Source organism: Felis catus, chromosome B4 (genome assembly GCF_018350175.1).
Source record: "Felis catus isolate Fca126 chromosome B4, F.catus_Fca126_mat1.0, whole genome shotgun sequence".
NCBI lineage: Eukaryota > Metazoa > Chordata > Mammalia > Carnivora > Felidae > Felis > Felis catus.
Genome location: NC_058374.1, coordinates 112,280,192 through 112,306,917, shown reverse-complemented (window position 1 = coordinate 112,306,917; position 26,726 = coordinate 112,280,192). Strand labels below are relative to the sequence as shown.

Below are 26,726 nucleotides of genomic sequence, written 5' to 3'. Positions count from 1 at the left end.
TACCATCATTCCCAATGGCATACAAATGATTTTGTACTTACTGTCCCTTGTAGGATTAGAGGTACTGATTCCAAACAGGCCACGCTCTCCAGGAGAGAAAATAAAGATGCCATTGGAACCACTAGTTATGGCTGCCACTTGAGCACTTAGAGCCCCTTTTGTATAGAGAACAGCAGGTGAGAAGAGGAGTCACCCTATATTCAGTGGTAACTAACCCTAATCAGAACAAGATAGGGTTTGGAAATATATATGTGAACTCAAGTGATGAGTGTGGACGTTTCTTGGTACTCCTTTGATCACGTGTGACTGTGACTGCACAGATGCAGCAATCCCACCTGAGAACAGTATAGTTACCAGGAACTAGGAAAAGCAGGTTTGGACCATACCACTAGGTAAGCCACCATGGCTGGCGGAGGTGCTAGCTGAGGGCAAAAGAAATCTAGAATTAATAGTGAAGGCAGGACTGTGGCAGTTACAGTCCCGTATACATCACTGTATCAGTGAGGTTAGTATTCATCTCACTAACCTCTCTTCCACATTTCCCCCCAAAAGAGAGTCCCACTAGAACATATGAGGAGAGCTGCTCCCTAAATGTATATGGAGAAGTGTATTAATATGGTCCAAGACGTGGACTTTAGCAGCTGTCGAGTTGTACCTGTCTAATCTTACAAAAAAGAATTTGCTATTCTGCTAAAAGGAATGCAGTTAGGAGGACAGCTGCAGCCTCAGTGCCTTCAGAATTTGCCTCAGGTTTCAAGTTGAAACTATGATCAAGCACAGAAGGGATCCTAGGTCTAGTCATTTCTACTCAACATAGGATTCCTCAAGCAAACTCCTCTTTGTTCCAAAGTCCTCACTGGTTTGGCTGAGACTTATTTCTCTGTGTCATGGTATGAAGCTCTTCCTGCCTCTTTCACTTCCTTCCCACTTTCTTCTTAAACCATCATATGTGAAGACATTCCATTCATTTTCCTTCCTCATCATTTTCATCTTTCACAAAAGTTGGGCTCGGGTTAATTATTTTCACCCTTAACTCTGTCTGCTTCAGTATCTGTTTCCTACAAGTCCTCATTAACACAGAACTCCAAAATGTGTTAGAAGTACATTTTTTTAAAGCTTATTTAGCATCAAGATAAATTTCAGCTGAAGGGCTTTGAACAATATCCAGTTTACCATGTGCCCAAAGTGGAAGTCAATTAGCTTTGCATTTTCTTGCTTTTCTCAATCCTGTCCTCCATATTACCAGTATGGACTTCATTTCTTGATGGTTTTTTTTTTCCTCCTTTTTTGAAATACTAAAATTTTATCTTACTTTATTTCATCGGGTTTTCTCCCCCTCTAACTTGTTTTTTTGCTTTGAGGTTTTTGTTCATAAGGATATATTACTTCATTAACTGATTAGACTTCATGGTGATACTGCTGGTGACCCATTCTATCTTTTCAAAAATCACTATTTTTCTGGTGATTCTTCACTAAGAAAGGGTTTCCTCTTCCTTTAACTTTTTAATAATATTTTTACATAGACCCTATTTCTTTAATTATTGTAAATCTTTCAGTGACGAGTCAGAGAAAAGTTGCACCACATTCTAAGTGAAAAAGAACTTTTCCTGGTTCATGTGAAGTTCTTCATCAGAACAAGTTTACATGAGTGAGTGACTTATTTCTTCCTGGATAAAAGTGAATGACAGCTGTAATACTACTCACTTCTGGTCCACAGCCTCCATTTACTTCTTGAACACAGGTATGTCTTATACATCTGTGCTAGACAGGTCCTCCCTTATTTCTTGAACCCCAACTAAGTAGAGGGGAGTCTCCTACTTATAGACACACCCTGTTTCCATTGTTCAAAATAAGGATTAGTGGGTTTTCCCATCTTGGAGGTCTCTTTTACTTTGTGCTACAGTGATCTGCCAGCCTGTCTTGAAATCTGCACCCCTGGGGGTGCCGATATAGCTCAGATGATTAAGCATCCAACTCCGGCTCAGGTCATGATCTCGTGGTCCGTGAGCTCAAGCCCCACATCGGGCTCTGTGCTGACAGCTCGGTGCCTGGAGCCCGCTTCAGATTCTGTGTCCACCCCCTCTCAGCCCCTCCCCCACTTGGGCTCTGTCTCGCTCTCTCTCTCAAAAATAAATAAATGTTAAAAAAAAGAAAAAAGAAAAAAAGAAATCTGCATCTTTTATTAACATTTATGGTATTTGAAAATCCATCTTCTCATATTATGTTCTGTGTTAATGTTTTCTAGTTTAATCAAAGATGGAGATTGTCTTTTTGTGTTTCTTTCTATTATTTGAGGGTAATTTCCAAGAAGACAAAGACCTAGAGCTGTCTACTCCAGTATTTTAAAAACAAAGGTTTTTCTATTCATATTTTACACATAATGCCTTAGGGATAAGATTTTGAAACTGTTAAACAATGAATGCATTTTCTTTATCTTAATCATAGTTTTCTGATTCTCTCTATACATTAAACCAATGGTATTTATCACTTCAGGGAGAGAGAGAAAATGTCTCCTAGAATACTAAAAAATGGACTGCTCAGGTTCATGTCTCAAATCTGGCTTTCATAAGGGTCTTGTGGGACAAAAAGACTCCGTATTTATGCTCTGTTGAAAAAGAAAATAAACTAATAAGTAATAAAAATCTTCCTTAAGATATGTCAAACAAAATTTGTGGCTCTGATTGTGGTTTTTCCTTTTCACTATAGTGAAACTATAAACAATAGTTTATAGAGCATAAAATATATGGCATAAGGGAGGATTCCTCATGGTAAGAACAGTACCTCTAGATAGGAAGAAGTAAGAAGGGAGAGAGAATGGTAGGATTATAGGTTGTGAGTATCTAGGTGTTCTGCCTTGGGACCAAAATATGGGGTAGAGTTATGACAGGTGATGGAAACATCAACATAGATGTTTGTGTCTATGCAGCTATTCCTTGCATAGGAATAGGCAAGGGCATATCTCAGAAAAATTGTGAGCTCCTTGAAGAGCCCCAAGATTCACCTGCCATTGTAGCAATGAGGAGAAACTCCAAGAGTAAATTAAAATGGCTAAGAAGACAGCATGTGGGTCTAAGATAGACTCCTAGCTCTCTGTACCTAGTGGAACAAGAAGGAAATCCAGAAATTTCCAGATGCCCAGTACAGAAGAACCAAGACAATGGTGGGCTTGGGACAAAGAAGTTTCATAGTGTGATGACCTTGAGATCAGAGACCATAGCAAGTCAGAAAAATTCAGGAATATTTGTCATTCTAACAAATTCTAAATTCTCAGAGGCTATCAACATAGGTATGAAGACTAATGGATTAAGACAAATCTACCAGGCTGTAGTTGAGACCAGCAGAGAAATACAGATAGCAGGAAAATCAAAGTTCCATCTCTCTGACACCAGAGCATATGTAAGCCTTCCCCTATATCCAGGCACCGTGGAGGAAGGACCAGGGAAAGAGAGCCTGATCGCTAAAGGGAAAGAGAAGTCCTTATCAGGAGTGAAAGCTCCAAGATGACTTAAAGAAGCTTTTAACCTTTTAAACCTTAATGGACTGAATTATGCTTAATTGGCAAGGTTGTAATTTTTCTTCCAAAAAGCAGAGTAATACAATCTCAGGAACATGATATCAGTTATAGAAAAAAAAATAATGTTTTGATTTGTTTCTGCATGTTATGCTACCCAAAATTGAAATTATATTTTACATGCAAAATTTTACCTTGTTTTTTCATGTAATAATTATTTTCCATTTTATTAAAACTATTTGTAAACATTCATTTTAAAGGATACCTTTCACATCTCTTGCCAAACCAGTTTCTTCTGCCTCTCTCTAGTCTGAATTTCTACATTAAAATCTTTAAATAACCCACCGTCAGTTTTGTTGTCTTTTTGAGATGATCCAACATTTTTCCAGACACCTAACCAATTATGTCATACCTTTCTACTAAATAATTCATCCCTGACTCACTGATTAATGTTTCCAGTTTTTTATACATTAAATTATATGTCAGAATGTATTTTTAGTTAGACTAATTGTGCACATTTTCTGTACTGATTTAATAATTATAGTTTCAGAATATGTTTTAGTATCTGTGAGAGCTAATCCTGTTCACCATTGTTCTTTTTCATTATTCTTAGCTTTTTTCTACTTTTTATTACGAAGAATTTTGAAATCATCTTGTCAAGATTTAAAAGGAAAATATCATTGATATTTTAACTGGGATTTCATTAGGTATGTGCACTAATTGTTTTTCCTCATCTGTGGCATAGCTCTACATTTATATATCTTATTTTGGATATATCTGAGGTTTTGTCGGTCGTTTGTGCGGTGTGGTTTTTACATATAAGTCACACATGCTTCTTTTTAAGGTAATAGTTACAAAATATTACTTCTCATTCATTTTATAACATATCTGTACTAGCATATAGGAACTATATTAATTTCTTGCATATTTTTATATGCACAGTAATTTACAGAACTTTTTTACTAGTTCTAACAATTTTATAAGTAGGTTGTTATTGGCTTTTTAGTTGGCTCTTATATCTTATGTAAGACTGCTTCCTAGTTTACGCTAGACTTGCCCTGTTTCCTTTTTGTCCCTGGGCACATAGATCAATGCTTTTGCTTCTGCCTGCTTTAATGATATGGTGCATTTTTAGCTTGCAGTCACACAGTGCTTTCTTCAACATGGGCCTCAAGAATGACAGTGTGCAATGGAACAAAACAAACAACTCCATAAATATGCATTACTTATAGTGTATTGATTAACAGTATCTGTGCTCATAAGAATCAATTAAACAAGATTATATATTGTAGTAGTTTCCAAACAGTGCCCTGCAACTATAAACTATAATTTGTGGTACACAGCACAAGTAAAGTAAAGTAACAAAATGCACAAGCTGCTGTGGTCCTAGTGAAAGACTATTGCTTCCAGCAGGTCAGTCACTAGCTTATAGGTCAGACTTGAAAATACCGTCTCCCTTTGAAGGAGAAAACTCAGGCCCAGGTAACTGGTCAGACTTTGACATTTGGAAGGATCCAGCAAGTATCTTCTTAATTGTACCTACCTGAGTCGGGATAAGTGTTCCAGGAAAACTTAATGCCTTTAAAGGAAAAAGTATTCTCTTGACTTCATAATTACCAAATGGATATTTTTAACTGGATAAAGATTCCTTCAACTATCAAGTAAAGATACTTGAATGCAGGGGAAAGATCACTCAGAAACAAAACAAGAAATTTGGTATCAGCTTTTCTACATAGGTTTCTGGGAATCAGACACAGAGGTACTGTTCTATTTAGGTTAGCCCTGTCTCCCTTCTAGAAGAGTCAGGAGCTTGGGCCTGCAGTGTGTGCATCTCTAGAACTTCCATTGTTAGCAAAGTCCCTGCAGTGTTGTTGTCAGCTGAACTCCCTTTGTTCCTGCCTTTTACCTCAGAGCCAATGACCTGATGCTGCTTTCGCTGAGATAAAATGATATCTGTAGATATTCACAGGGGTCTGAGTGGGAGGTTCGACATCACAGTAACTCAGAAAAAGATGAAAAGGTGGAGCTAGCAAACAGCAGCACACACAAGCTACAACTTTATTTGGAATTGCTATAGTTGAACAACAAAGCATTTACTTTGTATTGTACTGGAGTAATGGGGTTATTTTAGTATGTGTCCTAACTATTCCTTCTAGGGCATCAAATAGAAATAGATTGGTCCAAGCTCTAGTGAATACATTTGGCTCATAATATAGTTTGCATGTAAATCAAATTTATAGTTGCCTAAAATAGACCCTCCAACTGTGCAGAAGTCATATAAGTAGCAGTCAGAATGGTAGGAGTGCTTTTTCCCATTCATTCAAAAGCACATAAGTTGGTAAAGATTCACTTTTCAATTGTTATCTGTCCTACTGAGACCACTGCAAGGTTCAGTTTCTCCTCTTTACACTGAAATGATGCACTTTTGTCTGCTGCTTTTTTAAATCCCTATTATCTCTAAGTGTGTTTTCTTATAATAATAGAAGGTGTCAAGTAAAATGCCAGGAGGCTTTGTTAAATCAGGTTATTGTTCTTTCTTTCTCCTTTTTTCATTCTTTCTTTTTCCTTTTCCTTCTTTTTACGAGGATTCACAGGTATAATCTTGCTTTATTCTTCTGTAGGATGGTTCCCCACTGACGACATTTTACCCTCCAGGGGACACCTGGTAACGTTTAGAGGTAATTGGGAGTATCACAACTGTGCAATCATTGGTGGGCAGACGCTACAGATGCTGGTAAACATTCCACGTTGTACAGGACAGTTCTCACAGTAAAGATTAATCTAGTCAATAGTGTCGATATTGAAAAACCCTGTCTATTGAGGCACCTGGGTGGCTCAGTTGGTTGAGCATCCAACTCTTGGTTTCTGCTCAGGTCACGACCTCAGGGTTCATGAGTTCAAGCTCCACTACAGGCTCTCTGCTGACAATTCAGAGCCTGCTTGGGATTCTCTCTTCCTCTTTCTATGTCCTTGCTGCTCTCACTCTCTCTCTCAAAATAAATAAATAAACTTGAACAAACAAAAGAAAGAAAAACCCTCTCTAGGAGAAACAAACAAGATTGATAGTGCTTATCTTTTGTGTGATTTTTAGAGAAGGTGAATTGACATGTTTTCACTCTGTTTTTGAATTTAGATACGGGGATTACTGTCATGTGGGGTTTTATAAATGGAACTTTCCATGAAGTCACCAATGAATCAGTAAAATTCTTATTTAAAAAAATCATTTATGATATTTGAGCCATTTATCTCAAGGTCTGATGTTACTTTTCTATTTCATATTCCCCTCTCATATATTGCTGATGTGTCTAATTGAAAAGATTTTCCTGTGTTAGGAAAATACCACTGAAGTTCTTTGCTGTTTCATTTTTCTGCCAAGGATGATGTTTAAAACCATTTTAAGTTTCTGAATCTCTCTGAGAAGCATAAAGGTCCATGTTTTACTGTGATTCCATCAAGGTACAGTGAAGACAAGATAGTGGAACCTAATTTTCTAACTTTACATATATTTTCCCAGTTGCATTTGACTTCCATTCTTTTACTATTTTTATTTTTCATTCTTATTTTTTATAAGGATTCATACAGAAAATACCAGTCTTTCAACTTTTTCATATAATGAAATTCTTCTACTGCTATGGACTGAATGCTTGTGTCCCCTAAAATTCATATGTTGAAACACTAATCCCCATTGTGGTGGTATTTGGAGACGGAGTCTTTGGGAGGCAGTTGGGTCATGAGGGTAGAGCCTTCGTGATATGATTAGTGCCCTTATAAGAACAGAAAGAAGAAACAGGAGTTTGCTTGTGTGTTCGTTCTCCCTCTCTTTTCCCCTGCTTCCCTCTCTCTCTTCCTCCCTCCCCACACCCCCACCTCTCAGCCATGTGAGAACAAAACCAGGAAGGGGCTTTCACCAGGAACTAAATCTGCTTGCATCTTGATCTACAGTCTCCAGAAGTATGAAAAATAAATTTCTGTTGTTTAAGCCACACAGTCTATGGTAGTTTTCTTAGAACAAACTGAATAAAACATCTATAAAACATGGACAAGTAGTATGTGTATTGGCAGTTCAGAAAAAAAACACTTGGTCCCAGACACAACCTGATCAAGTCAAAATGGTATCTTCATATGTGGAATGACTGGGCCATTTATTACACAAAGAGGAAGACACTAAAAACTATGTCTTATGATACCTGTATTCATATCTGGTATGAAGTCTTGATAAATAAATCCTTTATCTATACCTAGACCCTTTTCTCTGGTCTCTAGGATTAGATTTACACATTAAACGAAAATTGCTAGAAGTCTTTTCTAAAACAACTCAAAGACAGGAAAATACATGTTTCTTTCAGAGACCCCTACTGGACATCAAATGCCCAAATGTAGCAACAGAAAGAAAAAGAAAAAAACATCAATATTTAAAGTGGTGCTTCCAACTGGAGATGATTTTTATAACCGGAGACAGTTTTGGTTGCCGCAGTTGGGGCAGAGAGGGCTTGCTACTGGCATCTAGTGGGTAGAGGCCAGGGATGCTGTTAAATTTTCAAAAAATGCACAGAACAATCTCGCCCACAGAGAACTGTCCAGCTCCAAATATTAATAATATTGAGGTTAAAAACTGTGATTTAAAGTATAAACCAAAGATGACTGCTTCCAAAGACTACACTCTCTTTAATGCTGTCACCTTCAAAGCAAGAAATCAGACTAGAAAACATGCTTCTGAACTAATAATGACTTTTTTTTTTTAACTTTCAGGGAAAGATATTTTGGATTTAGTGTTCATTATAATGAGAGCATAAGTTTAGCAACACGGAAAGCATGTAAATAAAGCAAATTAAAGGCTTCGCTGTGGGTTTTATTCTCGGTTTTGTTCATATTATTAGGCGCCATCCCACAGTGTACAGGCTCAGAAGGCAAAGTGGTCTTTCAGGTACTAGAGAGTGCAGAATACTCCAGAAGCAAATCCTAAGCAAATCCAATTCATAGTTACTCCAAAAAGATTCTCCTGCGACTGACCCGTTCTTGGATTATACCCACAGTATTCTCTAAGGCCCTTCAACTGATGTGTTATGTTGTAAATATGGCAACAAAATCTCTGATCAGTAGTCCTACCGGGTGTTCAAAGCACAAAGCTTGAGTAAGACATTGTTAGAAAGTGGAGGAGTGTCAGTAATGTGTCCTCCAGACTGAGATGGCATCTAAACACTGAAAAGCAAAGTAAGCTATGCTACACCAGTTACACTGAGTTTTATTTGGGATACTTTACTGACAGGAGAAAATAGGCAGGTGGGTGGATAGAAGGACAATCCAGGGCACCACGCAGCTATTGTCAGCCACTATACTCCATCCCATATACTTTGGCCCCATCTGGACCTTAATCCCCAGCTTTCACAGAGCAAGGGGCATGGTGGTGAGGTCACAGGTTGTTATCCAAACTGGTGCCATCTGTGAGCCAGAGGAGAGAACAACATGGAGGGCCAAAGATGGGGTCAGTGTTGTCAGCACTTCTATAGATATAAACAAATAAAAATAATGAATTTCTAATTTACCATGTAAGAAATTCATAGAATTTGTAATCTCCTAAGAGGTAGTACAAAGTAAAAATATGAATAGCTTCAAATAAGGTTTGCCAAAATTGAGCAGTACATGAAGAAAATAAGAGAAAAAAGTAGATTATGATTATGAATAAAGGATTATTAGGGGAAAGCAGATATTCAAGCCACATTATTGATCTTTTATGTCAACAGCAAGGACCATGATAAACATTCTGACACTGATGCTTGTCCCATTGTGAAGCCAGGTCAGGAACCCCACTATACTGAAGGGATCATGGGTCTGAAGGGTATAGTAAACGTATAGTAAGTCTTATTTCAAGTTTAATACATGTGAACTGTGGGGGTCTTTTTTAATGTTTTAAGTCATACGAACAAGTCACTTTCACCGTTGTAAGCTCACCATAGGTGCACACTAAATACTTGCTGAGTATAAAAAATATTATTACAGATAAGATAGCTTATTCAAAGTAAAAAACATAAAGCTGACATTTTATAATTGAAACTCAAGCACAGAGAGTTTAAATTATTTTGCTAAAGGCACACAGAGAGTGAAAGAAGCAAAGCACTACTATGCTAATCAAAATAGAAAAACATAGAGTCATCAATAAATCCATCTCGTACTTTTTGCATCTCAGCTCAGATCTTTATATGTACATATATTTTTTAAATAAAATCATACTATTCATATTGGCTTGGAACCGTCTTTTCTCACTAAACAATGCATGATAGATATTATTTCAAATCAGTAGTCAATATTTCCCATGTGAAATGGGGAATTTCCAAAACATGTCCCAAAACATGTCATGAATGATGCCACCAAAACCAAAACAGAAAGAAAAACAAAGACAAAAAGACCGCCTCTAAACAAGTAAGTTTAGGAAATGCTTTGTAAACCCAGTAAAGTGAAAATGTGTCTACTGAAGGGCATATCAGGACATTTAGTATGTCTACGCACATTAGATCGTTTCATCTCCAAAAATTAATTGATGAGAAAAAAAAATTTTTAACTATAGGAGAGCCACCTATCATAAATAGGTAAAGCAATATAATACAGTGATCTGATTTTTTTTGATCATTTAATAGTTTTTATTGCATTTCTTTCTTTCCATTTTTAGGCACTCAATATTATCAAAAAGTATCAGAATATATTTAAAAAGTGAAATAATAGCCAAACAGCCTGATTTATTCTATGATATATATGCATAGCCATGTATGTTCTTGTTTATTATTGAAGTATAATTAACATGCAAGAAAATCAACATATTGTATATCTGACAAGTTATTTATATCACTATCACTTTGAGGGTTTTTTTTTCTATTCTGGAGGTACATATAACTTGAATCATAAAATATTTTTCATCTGGCTTCATTCATTTAACAATGTTTTGTTTTGTTTTTAAAAATTAACCCAAGATAATGTTTACTTTGATTCTTCTATGTTGTCGTATGAATCATTAGTTTATACTGTATATTACTGAGTAAGAAGACAATGTAAGAATATACCCAAATTTTCATATTCATTCTCCTGTCAACAGACATTTGTGTTGTTTCCAGTTTTTAACTATTGCGAATAAGACTGCTATGAATATTAGTTTACACATCTTTTTGTGATAACATACATTTTCCACTCTTGGGTATATGCCTGTTAGTTGCAATTCATGGGTCATAGTATAACTACATGTTTAATTGTATAACAGTTTTCCAAAGTAGTTGTACCATTTTACACTCTCAACTGGGATAATGTGAGAAATATAGTTGTTCTACATCCTTGCCAGCACTAGCCATAGTCAGTCCTTTTCATTTCAGCCATTTTAGTAGATGTGAAGTCCTATCTCACTGTGTTTTTAATTTGTAATTCCTGAGACTAATGACGATTAGTAAACACAAAATGCCAAGCATTCTTCTGAGCAATTTGCCTGTGTTGTATACTCAAAATAACTATCATGTAGTTTATTGACAGGACTGATAATCAGAGAGAGCACCTTCATTTTTTTAAAGCTTCCGTAAGATTGTGTATCAGCTGCAATGCTTTCCACACTCCCCTTCACAAGTAAACTCTGGGCATTTTTCAAAGCAAAGTGCCATAATTATTATAGAATTTATGTATTTCTTAACCATTAAAGATATGTAAAGCTCAAATACTGGTTTTATTAGATTCCCATTTTTTTTTAATGTGTCACTGGACAAAGATTTTTTAATGTTGTGCCTATAACCCCAATTACCCATTATCTTTGTGGATTTTATTATGTTATTTTGCATAAGCACACCATTTATATGAACACATATCTAATTATAACAGAAATGGCCATATATATTTTTGATGCTTCTAAAAGCTTTTTATTTTCATCAATTTAATTTTTTTTTAAATTAGTGTTAATAAATTTTTTATTTTCCATCCAAGTTAGTTAGCATATAGTGCAACAATGATTTTAGGAGTAGATTCCTTAATGCCCCTTACCCATTTAGCCCATCCCCCCTCCCACAATCCTTCCAGCAACCCTCTGTTTGTCCTCTATATTTAAAAGTCTCTTATGTTTTGTCCTCCTCCCTGTTTTTATATATTTTTTTGTTTCCCTTCCCTTATGTTCATCTGTTTTGTATCTTAAAGTCCTCATATGAATGAATTCATATGATATTTGTCTTTTCTCTGACTAATTTTGCTTAGTATAATACGCCTGAGTTCCATCCATGTAGTTGCAAATGGCAAGATTTCATTCTTTTTGATTGCCGAGTAATACTCCATTGTATACATATACATCTTCTTTGTCCATTCATCCATCGATGGACATTTGGGCTCTTTCCATACTTTAGCTATTGTTCGTAGTGCTGCTATAAACATTGGGGTGAATATGTCCCTTCAAAACAGCACACCTGTATCCCTTGGATAAATAACGAGTAGTGCAATTGCTGGGTCATAGGGTAGTTCTATTTTTAATTTTTTGAGGAACCTCCATACTGTTTTCCAAAGTGGCTACACCAGCTTACATTCCCACCAACAATGCAAAAGAGATCCTCTTTCTCCGTATCCTCGCCAACATCTGTTGTTGCCTGAGTCGTTAATGTTAGCCACTCTGACAGGTGTGAGGTGGTATCTCATTATGGTTTTGATTTGTGTTTCCCTGATAAGTGATATTGAGCATCTTTTCACGTGTCTGTTAACCACCTGGATGTCTTCTTTAAAAAAGTGTCTATTCATGTCTTTTGCCCATTTATTACCTGGATTATTTGTTTTTCGGGGTGTTGAGTTTGGTGATAGGATTTTTAATTGCGCATTCCATTAGGGAGCACTATTTGAGCATATACTAACATGTATAATCTCTTACTTATAGATTATATACATGTTCTACTGTACCAATGGATTGTGTATATTATATAAAAAAATAGAAAAAAATGTGAATAAAATGAGTCAATGTATTTTAAAGGTCTTGCTAATATTAAAACTGTTTTGAATGTTTTGCTAATATTACCTATTATTTCAAAGCACTTACGGTAAACGTCACCTTCATGGTAATTGATATAAATATATATTTCAAATAGATATTAATTTCATTTTTTAACATATTTCTTGTGAGAGCCTGTTACACTGTTACTGTTTATAATTCCTAATATGCCAGATAAAGAACTCATACAAGGAATTGAAAACTGCAACACAGCAATAACGTAGAAACATCCCTATAGTGTAGCTCTCGCTCTTCCCTCAGGATCCGTCATTTGACTTAACATGTGACCTTCTGATTTATGGACCGAGTGAAGTTCCAGTATCAATGAGGACATGAATATTAATAAAAATATAATTAACTATTATAGCATTTTCTTTCTGTATCATTGTAAGTCACCTTGAGAATTAAGGCCTTATGAAGGATACCTTTAGTGAAGTGGGTTGAAAAGAGAAAGGAGCAGAGGAAAAAGAGACATTCCAGGTAGACTGGTATTTCAAGTGACCTGAAGAAAAGGAGGATGAAGTCTTACCTAGAAAGTCACAAATATCAAGGTAGTTTGTTTGCTTCTGTGTATTTGCTCTTAAAATGGATACATCTTGAGTATGCTAAATATCAAATATATGCTGGTGGGAAAAGAACCAGTGGAGAGAAAGGAGAAAGAATACAAGAGAGGAGGAGGACAGATGAAGAAAAACTGAATGTAGGACCAGAGTCTGAGCTATTGCAACATACAAATGAGAGCTTTCTTTCCACAATTAGGGGAGCAGGAGTAATACATGGAAACACCCCATCTAGAAAGAAACAGTCTGTGCTTGCTTGCTCGGCAGCACATCTACTAAAACTGGAACAGAAGATTAGCACAGCCCCTGAGTAAGGATGACACTCAGATTCATGACGTGTTTCATTAAGAAAGAAAGACAGAGAAAGAGAGAGAAAGAAAAGAGAAGAAAAGATGTGGCCTGATTCATGCTGTGTCAGGCACTGGAAATGAAAGCAAAAATAGATGAGTGGACAACAAAAAACCAGGATGATAATACAGAATCAGCACCACAGAAGAGATGCTGACCCTAAGGTGAATATCACAGTTTCTTAGTGTAAAATGACTCTGGAATGATTAAGGAACTCAGTGAGGAGGAATCTGTAGTTAAAGCAGAACCATCTCATATATTGACAATGTATTACCAATTAGTTTTTAAATTTGCAAATATCTACTTGCTGTTTACAATGTTCCAAAAAAAAAAAAATGAGCTGGATGCTGAGGATCCAAAATAACAGAGAAATATGCTTTTGCTCCCACAGTTTACATTTTTCCTTTAATTATAGTTACTGTACATATGAATTATTTAAGAAACTACACGCAGTTAACTACCTCATAGTGTGAGATATCATTCTCAATTGAATCTTGTGTGTATGTCTTGAATGGAAAAGAAACAAAACAAAACAAGAACAGTGTTGAGTAGAAAGAAAAGTGAATGGTGTGGACCTTACTGATTTTTTTGTAGTCACTATTAGATGCCATAAGTGGGCAAATTGCTCAGAATAGTTCCTAAAACTCTATCATCCCTTTGACATTGGAATATACCAATAGCTGTAAGGACACAAATACAGCTCCTTGTTTTTTGAATGTCCTTTCTGTTTCTCCAGTATATCATTATAAAAAAAAACAGTGGGGTAACAGAAATAGAAATATATATAATCATGCTTCGTATATAAAAGAAACAGAGAATACATGAAGATAGCTAAGTTATTGACAGTATTATTAAAAGATGGTTTCAGAATTTTCCCTTCCTTTCAAGACTGAATTTTAAGGTTTAACATTTGTGGTTTGAGTACCAATCAATTTCATTGATACTGCAGTTCCAACTTCACATGCTATGTTGAAATGAAGGTTTGAGGCATATTATGGTTTCAAATACCAAGGAGATAACAATACCTTCCTAGAGTCAACAGATCAATGTCAAATAAGGAGCACGAAGGAAAACAAAATAAGGAATCTGGGAAAGATAAAGACAGAAGAAGCAGGCAGAGGCTAGACTGCTACCAAACGAAGACTCCCCCTTTCCAACCTTAACAGTCTTCCCAACTGTAGGAAGACAGGGGTGTCTTGGGTCCTGAATCACATTAAATCTATTGTATTTTGCAAAACGATTCTCTATTTCAGGAAGCTCTTCAATGTAAAAGAAATATGAATTAAGCTATGAAACATTAGCATTTTTTAAATCACTAGGAGCCTTTGCTAGAAATCATCACTGATTTTATATCAGAAGGAGGAAACATAATAAAGGATAAATAATTTGTCTAATAGTAATACTTATAAAATACTAACTCTTGATTAGTATTGAGGACTACTTGGGGCAGGAGAGAAAAAAAGAACAAGTCATTATACATTCAGAGAAATTACTTTGATAAATTTATTTTTTTCTTCTTATGGTAATATTGGCAGCCATAATCATGTAAGCTCCGAAAATGAGAGCATTCAGTTCAACAAAATTACTCTGATTAAAATGGATATGCAAGAAATGTGAAACTACATGTTGTAGGAAGCATCCCTGTTTGTGTATAGGAATTATGTAGCAGTTTATATAAACTGGACAATATATAACTTGTGTCTAAGAGGCTCACAGCTCTGCTGTTGAAGTGCTACTTTGCACAGAAGCTCAGCCCACAGTGCTGCGTCCTCTTAATGACCTACACTCTTCAGAATGCAGCTGCCAAGACAAATGAAAGCACAGGATTTGGATAAAAACCCACATTCGCTTTCCAGCTGTGCCTCCCTGACCCATCTGGAAAATAAGAAAACTGTCCTTTATAAAGCACTTTGCAGTCTGACGCTTCTCTGTCATTTCTATCTCACCATCAGGATATATCAGTGTATTTACAGATTGATGGATTACAATACCGGCAAGAAGTAAACTACAACCAGGGAGCCCAGAAATAATTAAGATCATGGAAAAGTTTGAAGCAAATGAGATTGGTTTCCTGAAATCACACATGAAAATAACTTCTGTTACTACCTGCAAGAGCTTCATACTTTTTTATGTGACCTCCTGTTGCTGATCTCTTTTCCTAGGAATGTGGGGAGCCTGGGTTTAGCGGCTCCAGGAGTTGAGTGTTGAGTGTGGGAATGGGGGAGGGGAAATAAACTTTTGGCTGAAGAACAAAGGGGGATTGATGCTCGGGTCCCAGTTGCGGGTGTGGGAAGAAAGCAAAGTCGAAACATTAGGTCTAAATGGAGGGTGGAGTCCAGAGACCAGACATCAGGAAAAGCCTCAGGAATGAACAAGTAAAGCAGTCAAGGCAGGTTTGGAAGGCAAAACACAAGACAGATTCTGGATGTAATGGATCCATGGCACTGGAATTCTTTGTACTGTGCCATAGTAGATCCCATGGGTGGGTGGGAATCATGAAGCTAACCTGCTCTTACAGCTCTAAATACTTGATTGCCTCCTTAGATACGAAAGTCTTAGAAATACAAGGTAGGAATAAAACAAGTTTTACAGAAAATAGTACTATTAAAAGAAATCTAATTTTCAAGCAGAAAAAAAAGAATTTCACCTTTAGATGCTAAAATTAAGTCTCTGAATTAGTCCATGTTTAATAAATCAAATGTTGTCTTGCTTTAAAAAAAATTCCTTATTAAAAAAGTCATTTCTTCCATGTTTATGGACATCAAAATGTATTTATCATCTTGCTACATCCTAGGCAACCTTAGGCCTCTTCTGCCAATGGAGATAATGCTTGTTATTGCTATGGCCTGCTCATAACATAATGGTTTTATTAATCAGGATAATAGGTTACACATCAATAACAAATTAACCCTGAAATATCAGTTTCTAACACAGCAAAAGTTTATTTCTTCCTCACATTACATGTCAACAATCAGTCAACAGAACAGCAGTTCCGTTTCATACGATCATGTAAGGAGAGGCTGACAAGATCCTCTCTCTGGAGCATAGTGGTGGTCATGATAGGAGACAAGACAGATTAGAGAAATTCAGAGGTTTTTCATTGCCTCAGCAATGAAGTTCACACATCACACCCATGCACATTCCATTGGCCAGAGAAATTTTACTGCTCTCACCTAACGGAAGGAGGTTGGAAACTTTAATTTTTCCTAAACAGAAATAGAAAGGAGAACTGGGTATTTGTGAGTACTAGTAATGCTTACTATGTTTGATATTTTAAAAACAATCATAAGATACTGGAAAAGCAACTTCTGGGAAAAGGGAAGGACATAAGAACAAACAAACCAACAAAAAACTGGGGACATGTACATAATTAAGAAAGAACAACCAAAGGATCTTAATAGTAATTTGAAATTAGGGTATTTCAAGCATTCCATAAATGTATAGTTACTGCACATTAAGGTTTCCTTTAGATTAAAAAAAATAGTAATTGGGTCTAGGAAAAGTAGGATTTTTTTTTTAACAAGATAGGAAGGGATTATGCTTTCTGGAAACTAGTGAGACCAGAGATAACATACAGAAGCTAACCTCTAGATGCAGCACACTAATGAGGTCTCAAAAGAGAATTAAGTCTATGCACATGTTCAGAACACCATTAAGAAGCTAAAAGAATGACCAGGCGCCTGGGTGGCGCAGTCAGTTAAGCGTCCGACTTCAGCCAGGTCATGATCTCGCGGTCCGTGAGTTCGAGCCCCGCGTCAGGCTCTGGGCTGATGGCTCAGAGCCTGGAGCCTGTTTCCGATTCTGTGTCTCCCTCTCTCTCTGCCCCTCCCCCGTTCATGCTCTCTCTCTGTCCCAAAAATAAATAAACGTTGAAAAAAAAAATTAAAAAAAAAAAAGAAGCTAAAAGAATGAGCCTCGATGATTCCTTGATGATTTGAAATAAATATTGATTGAGAAGGCAGGAATTTTGAAGGGCAAAAAGGCTAAGTTTTAGGTCAGTATAGGACTTCTTAAAGTTTAAAGAAGGGGTCCTTGATGGTCCTTCTCTTTCAAGTTACCAGAAAGAAGGAAAGGACCAGAAGAAACAAGAATAATTCTGATGAAAGGATAATAGGCTTGCGATTCAGAGAAAAAGAGAAGATAGAGAAGACCAGAAAGCTTAATCTGAAAAGAATTAACAGCACCATTGGGCCAATGGGAATCTTCTGAACTTGGATTCAGAGCTTAGTCTAGACTCTGAATTCAGACAGAGTAAACGACTCAGGAAGGGGACTCTTTGACCTAGGTCCATTTGCATTTTCATGTAGACCAGAAAACCTATGATCAGTATTACTTTTCAGAGCCTTTCAAGCTTTTAATAATCCCTATTATTTGGAATTTTAAAAATCCTTTCTATTTCCTTGTATTTTTGCAGTTAAAGCCTTAACAATCCCAGTGTTTTGGAAAGTACAGCTGCGAGGATATTTAAAACCCAGGCTGACTTGCAAGCAATGGCAGCCAAGAATGAGAATAAACAATCAAGATGCTTTAGTCCCATGGAAGCAAAGAGAAGACAAAGGGATCTAGGATCTAGGTAGAAACTGATAGGAGACCTTGCCCTGCCTTAAAAGAATTTATTCAATGTAGGTGACAAGAGCAAGTATTGCTGGGAGTTTCATTTCTTTACATGAAGTCATCCACTGCTCCTGCAAACTACGGCAAGGTTATCAGGTAGAGAGCAGTTCACAAATTGGGTCTATTCCCATCATGAACACTAGTGTCCATCACAGATATTCTAAGCATATTTTTATTCCAGTATTCAAACCACTGATTAAAATGTTAACTGGCCCACAAAGTAACCTCTATGGAATGCCATTTGTCGTGTCTCCCCAGGCTGACACTGAACCATTGATAATATTTGTCAAAATGAGACACTTCAACCAGCTGTCTCTTCTCACAGCACATTCACGCACAGTTGTTGGTGAGGAATTAAGACTGTAGCAGCAGGGACATTAAGGATTAGGTTTGACAGTTCAGTAATAGGAATGCATAGTTTAGCTTTGTCCAAGTCAGAATGCCTTCCGATTTTAGAAAGAGGATGATTTCAGTTAATGAAATTTAATTTGAAAAGAGCTAAGGATAAAGAAAGGTGGAAGGCATTTTAAATGACAAGACAGGAGAGCATTCTTGATTGTTGGTCATTGCTCTTCAAAAAGCACATAAAAGAAATAGAGTGTTCAATATTTAACAAAGAATTAGATGGCAGACAAAATAATGTTTATAAATTAAAAAGTCAGGTCAGCTTTTTGCCAGTGTTCAGAAGAGTATCTTGCAGGACACAATGGCTTCACTACATTAACTGTATTCCCAGAAAAAGGAATGTTAAGAAGGCAGATACTTTGTTTTACAATCACAGTGAAATCATGCTTAAAATGACTGTTGAGATATTCTACAATAGCATGTTTTGTTTTTCCAGCTTCCTAGAAATATGGTCCTATGATTGGAACAGATGTGCTGTTCAGCTTTCTCCTTGACCTTTCCAGAAGTCCCGTAATTCAGATCAGGTAGTGAACAGCTGTTAAAATAAATCTGTCCTTGAGCTTGTGGGAGGAAGATGAGGCCTCAGACACTATAGCTTCTGACTTCATTCCTGGCATCACAGTTTAGGTCAGAGATTATAAACTCAATAATCCAGAGAATATGTCAAACACTCTGATAATGTTGAGAAAAGCCCATCAAACACCCTTCTTCCCGGAGCGGGTGATAGAGATGGGAGCGGCACTGTAGTTAAATGGTGCAGTGAGCACATTATTATCTGGTGCTGGCAGATTTCGTGTTTTGGGATTGATATGCACCTTTTCAGCCCCAAGTGGGACTTCTATACAGCTCTCATTATTTTATGATGTTTTGGGGTGATCTGTGCAACCCTAATATAATGAAGAAAGAAATTCAAAGTGAAGAGAGACAAGCTCCTGGCTTTTGAGGCAAAGGCTTAACAAGCAGCCGTTTGAGGCACAGAGCCTGTGGTGATGGCCAGCAGCTGTACCGCAGGATGGAGCCCCAGGCTGTGCCCCAACCAGGGCACTTCCATCCTGGACCACATTCCAACACAAAACTGACGCTGACCTGACCGGACAGCCACAGGCTCCCTCAGTCTGGTAGCGCATCCTCGTTAGAGGGTGAGGTGTCTTTAGACGAGGGTGCATCCACCCCATGAAGTGTATTTGGTAATGCCCTGAGCAGTATAAACAGTTGGTGGAATTTATCTCATTATTTTTCATCTCATTATTTTAAATTTATATTTTATATGCATTTTAAAGTATAAATACATGAGAATACTAGATTGCATATAAAATATTAAACAAGTGCACATATATGGAGATATATGCCTGCTTAGTCTGCTGTAACAATGAACATTTATTTCCCACAGTTCTGGAGCAGGAAAACCCAAGGTCAAGACACTGGCACATGTGATGTCTAGTAAGGGCTGGCCTCTTAGACAGCCATCTTTTTGTTACACCTTCACAAGCTAAAAGGGGCAAGCCAGCTTTCTTTGGTTTCTTTTACAAGGCACTAATCCCACTCCTGAGGACTCTGTCCTACTGACCTAATCACCTCCCAAAGGCCCTGCACCTCCTAATACTATCAACTTGGGGGTTAGGACTTCAACATATGCAGGGGGATGGTGGGAAGGGATGACAAACATTCAGACATAGCACACTTATAATATTTTTTTATTAGTAGGGGCACATATAATAAAAAAAATGTAGACGACCACTATTCTAGATTATACCCCTCCCCCAGCCACGTGTTCAAAAGAAGAAAACAAAGATTGGGAAGGCATTACTGTCACAGTTAACTCTATAAAAGCATTCAGATCAAACCCTTTAAGATAGCGATCAGACTAATGTAATCACTGGACAGAAGGAAGAAAAAAGGAGGGAGGGGAGAAATAAGAAATGAAAGTCTCTCAGGTGACATCTTTCTTTGATAGTAAATCTTTAAATAAAAGACCCAGACCAGACAGCTCACATTCTTCATCGTCACCTCCATGGCATACCCTGCTTACTTGGGTGTGGACCACATTACTCTCTAGTGAATAATCTGTTAAAGCCAAGGAATAGGATCTAGAGCAAAGGGTAGCATATGGGGAAGGGTGTATCTAGTGAGTAGAGGCTACGGGGTACAGAGAATCAGGAAAAGAGTGTGGTCATCAAGTATATTGCTAGCAAGATGTCAGGGAGCAAAGGACAAGGACACTGACCTTATAACGGAAAACACGACATCAAGTTCAAGATCATAGGTTGTAAGCAGGTGACCCTTAGCCAAGTCTAGCTTGCAGACATGATTTGTTGGGCCATAAGTCATTTATAAAATTTTGAAGTTGTAGATATTTATGGGAGATTTCACACCAAAGAAGGTCCACATTTCTAACTTCTCCTGATAAACGAGAGATCTAACAGCACTGGGTCAGTATTCCTAAATACCCCACCAGCAGCTGGAAATGAACTATGTTCCACTGGAGAGAGAGTAAAGCCTCTCACTTTTATATTACAGCCACCAGGACTGTTTCACACATCTACATTGTTTCCACTGTTATGGCTTCAGAGACTTAAGAATGACTTTTGGGAGAAGTCAAGGAGGCAAACAAAAAACCCTGAATAGTAGACCCATGTCATGCTTCCACCCCGTCCCCATTGCCTACCCTGCCCAAGGTCCTTGTTCTAGGAATCTGTGATGAGGAGGAATCTAAAGCAAACAGAACAGATGAGGTATATGCTCCTAACGAATTTATATTCTAGTTGAGAAAAATGGACAACAAATTAGTAAATACAGTTCTCAGTGATACTGTCTAAAATATTTTGAACGCTATCATGGGCCAATGGCCGTTCTTTCTCTCATGTGGTATTCTTTTACACATATTAATTCCCATAGAAACCCATGATGAGGAAATAATTACATCGCATTTTTCAAATAGGAAATTGAGTCATGGAAATAAGCAACTCATATAAAGTCCCACAGCTAGTAAGTGAAGAAGTAATAATGGGCTCCAGCAGTCTGACTTCAGAGGCAAGGCATTTAACTCTTGTGCCACACCATTAAGTACTAAGGAGAGTGTAAAAATAGGCTGATGTGACAGGGCACCTACTTTAGATTTGGAAGTCAAGAAAAGAACTTTCTGGAAGTGACATTGAAGCTGAGATCTGAAGAATACAACCATGCAAAAACTAGAAGGAACAACTCATGTGAAGGACTAAATTTGTAAAGAACTTGTTCATAAAAGCCCCATTTGAGTGGAGCAGTGTGGCTGTTAGCTTGACAGGAGAGTGAAAAGGACAGAGGAAAAGAACTGGAGAGGTGAGATTGAAGACAAAAGCCCAGGCCATACTCCAGGATGTGGAGTTTCCATTTTATGACAGCTGGGAGCCAGTAGAGGATTAGAGATTGAGAGGGGATATAATCCAATGTGAATTGCAAAAACATGGTAATGCTCACATTTACCAGGGCTCTTTATAAAATGACCTTAATGTAAGTTTTTACCTTCCTCTCCTGTTTTTTCTTCATACAGTCTGTGCTCTAACTGAAATTCTAGGAGCTAGTGCTGTGCTAGGAAATCAACTCTGTGGAAACAAAGCCCTGATCTGTAGCATTTGCTGGTTTCTGTGGTATAAATACTTCCACCCTAGCTGATCTTATGCTATTAACAGTCTAACAATCAACTTGTAAAGTTCCTGAATATTTAAGAATCAGCTCTTGAGAGCCAGTTCCATACCTATACCCCAAATATTTTAACCTTCTGAATTCACAAGGCCTTTACGGCGTATGACTTTTCTATATTCTGTTCTCCCTGCCTGTAAAATTTAACCATTGCAGGGCTGTGGTTAAGAGCAAAACCTCTGGCTTCAGATGGACTTGGATTCAAATATCAGCTTTGTAAACCAACCACATGATCTTAGAAAAAGTTGTTAACTTCTTTAAACCTCTGTTATTCCATGTATAACATGGGAGTTATAGCAGTCCTTACTTTAGGATATTGTTACAGGAATCGAATGAAATAATATAACAAAAAGCACTTAGCAGAGTACCAGAGACATTATGTACTTCTTAAGCAACTTTATTTATTCGCCCATTGATCTACCATGGGTGCTAGCTAGAAGCTGAGAAAAGCTAGGAAGTTGGTAAAGCTTGCCATTAATAGCCTATCTTTTGAGTTAGGTCTCCTGCTGAGTTTACCACCCCCCCCCAAGATGCTTTCCAGGATTCACATAAGAATCTTTTTCTCTCATGGGCTAAAGAAAGTTCTTAATGATATATGATGTATCTTATATATGATATGAGAACACACAGTGGCTTCAAGTATCAGTATCTATTTTGTAATAGAGTTTCTTGGTAACAGGAAAGACTTCAAAACTCTGATGGCAGAAATTTCGTCATAGTATTTTTTTGATATTGGAGATTTTGTAAATTTTTATACACAGGCAACAACTTGAAGTAGATAACTAAGTCTTAGGCTCCACCTGTCAGATTTTATTCACAGGAATCCTGTGGATACTCACTTTCACGTTTAGTCGTATCAACACTAAGAACAGCTTTATTCATTGACTATTAAAGATGCAGGTTCTAATGACAGTTCCATTTTACCTTTGTGACCTTAAGTCTCAAACTCTCTGATATATACCACATTAGAATGAATTCAGACTCTATACCTGCTCTAAAATTCAATGATTCTACACATTTAACTATTTACAAATTCCAAAAGCACCTCCAAAGCTAACAGAAAAAAATACATTCGACACCATTCTTATGAGATTAACCTAAATAAACTTAGACCTCTATAGCTAATGAAAGCAGAGTAGTGAGTCAACTGTATGAATGATTCCGAAACAAAAAAAAAGCAAAACAAGAACTTATAGTTCTAAAGTTTTCAGAATACACAATTTATAGTCTTATTCAGAAGTCACTAGAACTGTGATTTATATTTAAGAAACCATCAAAGCTGCATTTTCCTTTAAATTCAGGTTTTTCAGATACCCCATATAAAAATCCTACTTAGAGGAATGTTCTAGGCCAATACGAAGTTAAATATGTGTAAAAGCAACCTGGGGGAAATTGTTAGTTTCCTAGTCAAATTTAAAAAGGTATTTTTATGTCACTAGAAACACAAAACTCATCCATCAGATTAGATGACTCTATTCTATCATTTCTTTAAATGTATTATGCCCTGGGGCACCTGGGTGGCTCAGTCGGTTCAGCGTCTGACTTCAGCTTAGGTCATGATCTCACAGTCCGTGAGTTCGAGCCCCGCGTCAGGCTCTGTTATGGCAGCTCAGAGCCTGGAGCCTGCTTCAGATTCTGTGTCTCCCTCTCTCTCTCTGGCCCTCCCCCGTTCATGCTCTGTCTCTCTCTGTCTCAAAAATAAATAAACATTAAAAAAAATTAAATGTATTATGCCCTAATCAATATATTTATAGTCCTATACCTTTGAAAGTTACCAACTCTGAAATATGTATCCAATGCACTCCAATATTTTTTACCTCAGAGATTGAGATCACTATGTTCTATATTAATCTGAGATGATGCCAATATATTTAAGGCAATTATTTATTATTTCCTGAATGAAAGAAAGGCAATATGCAGACTATAATGTACCCTGAACAGTGTAACCAATGAGGCCACTATTTGTATGGCTGAAGTGGTTGTGTATCCCTCTTCAGCATCGTGAGGGCAGAACCCCAGAGAGATGTTGGCTTACTATTAAATATTTTGTATCAGCTAGTGAATAGTCACCATAAATAAAATCAAAGAAAAGTCTGTCTCTAATACATATTTCAGGTAACAGTAAATAATAAGCTACCAACATCGCTTGGTATCTCCAATTCCTAACTGAGAGATAAATTATAAAATATATTTTCTGGCATGTTTTACAGCTCTGATGACAGCAAATTCGAATCATGAAATGAGCAATTTAAATTATCAATTACATTTTTCTTGATCGGACTTTGCACATCTATAGTCAGTTTGGGAGTAAGTTATCAAAATTAGAAGGGTGAAGGAAGCCAATCAGAAAAGGCTACATGACGCGGTGCCCGGGTGGCTCAGTTGGTTCAGCGTCCAACTTGGGCTCAGGTCATGATCTCATGGTTTGTGGGTTCAAGTCCTGCATCAGGCTCTGTGCTGACAGCTCAGAGCCTGGAGCCTGCTTCGGATTCTGTGTGTGTCTCCCTCTCTCTGTCCCTCCCCCACTCATGTTCTCAATCTCTCTCTCTCTCTCTCTCTCTCTCTCTCTCTCTCTTGCTCTGTTTCTCAAGAATGAGTAAATGTTAAAAAATTTTTCTTAAAATAAAAGAAAAGGCTACATGTTGTAAGATTCCCACTACATGACATTCTAGAAAAGGGAAAACTATGGAGATCATAAAAAGATCAGTAGTTGCCAGGAATTAGGAATGAGGAAGGGATGAATAGTCAAAACACAGAGGATTTTTAGGGCAATGAAAATATTCTGTATGATACTATACATGTCACTATACCTTTGTGCAAACCCACAGAATGTGCAGCACTGAGAGGGAATACTACATAAATTATGAACTTTGTGTGATTATGATATACAATGTCAATTCCTGGTAAGGAATGTGCATGATGGGGGAGGCTACGCATCCGTAGGAATAGGGGTTACAGGGTAAATCTCTGTATTTATACCCTCCTAATTCTGATGTTCACCTAAGATCTACAAAAATAGTCTTTTTTTTTTATTTAAAGGGGATGTTTAAAAAGTCAAGAATTTAACATCTTTCATGTTGAAAAATATGTGCCCCTAAAACAGGGACAAATTATTTAATAAACAGCTCAATCATCTTCTTTCCTTTGCATTATTTCCTTGGGCCTATAAATTCTAGAAAGCAAAGGTTATCTTTTAGATTCTCTGAAACTTCCTATATCTCCTAGGATAGCATCTTCACATTCTGAACTGATTATGATATGATGATCTTAGAGACAGTTCGTTCATAAATTAAGCACTCATCCTATCTTAAATGTGCAATAATTAGTCACTGACTCCTTTGTATAAATAAATAGAAATGCATGAGTGCGTCTGTAACATATTCCTGCCTGGTTTCTGGAAAAGGAAGATCTTACTTAAAAAAAAAGATGGTCTTTTTCACAGTGATACTTTGATGCTCCATTGATCAACTGTGGGAGTTAACGGATTCATGTTGCTGGACAAAACTCTGCTAAATATGGCTGGTTACTTTTCTGCACAGAGAAGCTCACCAGAGGCCATTATAAGCTGCCTTTATATATCCAAGCAGTTTTCCACAAGAGGCTGAGAAAAACTCACCCATCCCATAGAAATGCTCAACTTGGCCCTGGAGTGGCACTGAACCCCAGTAGGATTTAACACTGAGACCATAATATCTACCACAAGACTTTGAAGAAGCCCCAGCTGTGCCTGTTGCCATGAGTGAACCGGAAAGCCCACATTACTGAGGGCTTCCGGTGGTTTGACATTCTCTCCTCAGGCTTTACTGGAGAGGTGGCCACAGTGTGACTCAGCCGTGAGCTGTGGCCGGGCCTTCCTCAGTCCTAGGGGAAGAATCAAGGGGAGAGAACTGAATGTTTGCTAATACAACTGCCATCTGCCACCGTTAAGTCTGATGGTGACAGAGTACGCGTTAATGCCAGATAGACAGAGAACACTCACCATCTGTTCATTGCCCTGAAATAAAATTAACTAGGTCATCTGGATTTGGAAGCCTATCTGGAATTGTTGACATCTATTCCCAACCTTAAGGATGGAAATGTTCTCCCATCCTAAATCATTCAAATTACCCAGAGAAATATTTTCACTCTGGTCCTTCTAGTAGAGAAAGTACAGTTAACAGATAACACATTAATGACAATTTATGTGTTAACAATGAATAAAGGATTTTGTAGCCCCTACCTTAGTATATTTATAAGCAATATCACAATTTGCCATCCAACTGAAACCTTCTAGAGGGAATAATGTCTAATAAATTTAATTTCAAGAAACATGCACAAAATCTATGTGGACTTCAGTCTTTGTTGATCAGCTAATGAGATGCAAATTTCTTGATTTCCAGGCACTCAAACTAGAAAGGGCAAAAAAAGAATTGTAAGATAATTTACTCCTGGTACTTATTTAAAAGATGTTTGCCTCACAGCAAATGAATCTAGGATATGACTGAAGGGGTGGTGAAATAAACATATATACATGTGTATGTGTGTATGTATTTCCCCCAAGGAAGGGGCAGGAAAAAGCTTTAATTCAATTTCTATACAGGAAAACTCATCTCTCTCTCCCTACCCACAATCTCTCACCTTC

General features: G+C 37.2%; 1 long non-coding RNA gene and 1 other non-coding gene across 3 annotated transcripts in view; one reads left to right on the top strand and one right to left on the bottom strand.

The window, feature by feature from the left end:
• LOC109501709 overlaps positions 1–26,726 on the bottom strand; it is a 123,550-nt gene that overhangs the window by 57,225 nt on the left and 39,599 nt on the right. The gene's annotated exons all lie outside the window — the stretch shown is intronic.
• LOC111561545 lies at positions 13,309–13,411 on the top strand. The gene has a single exon (XR_002744193.1). It is a non-coding gene; the product is annotated as a U6 spliceosomal RNA (small nuclear RNA).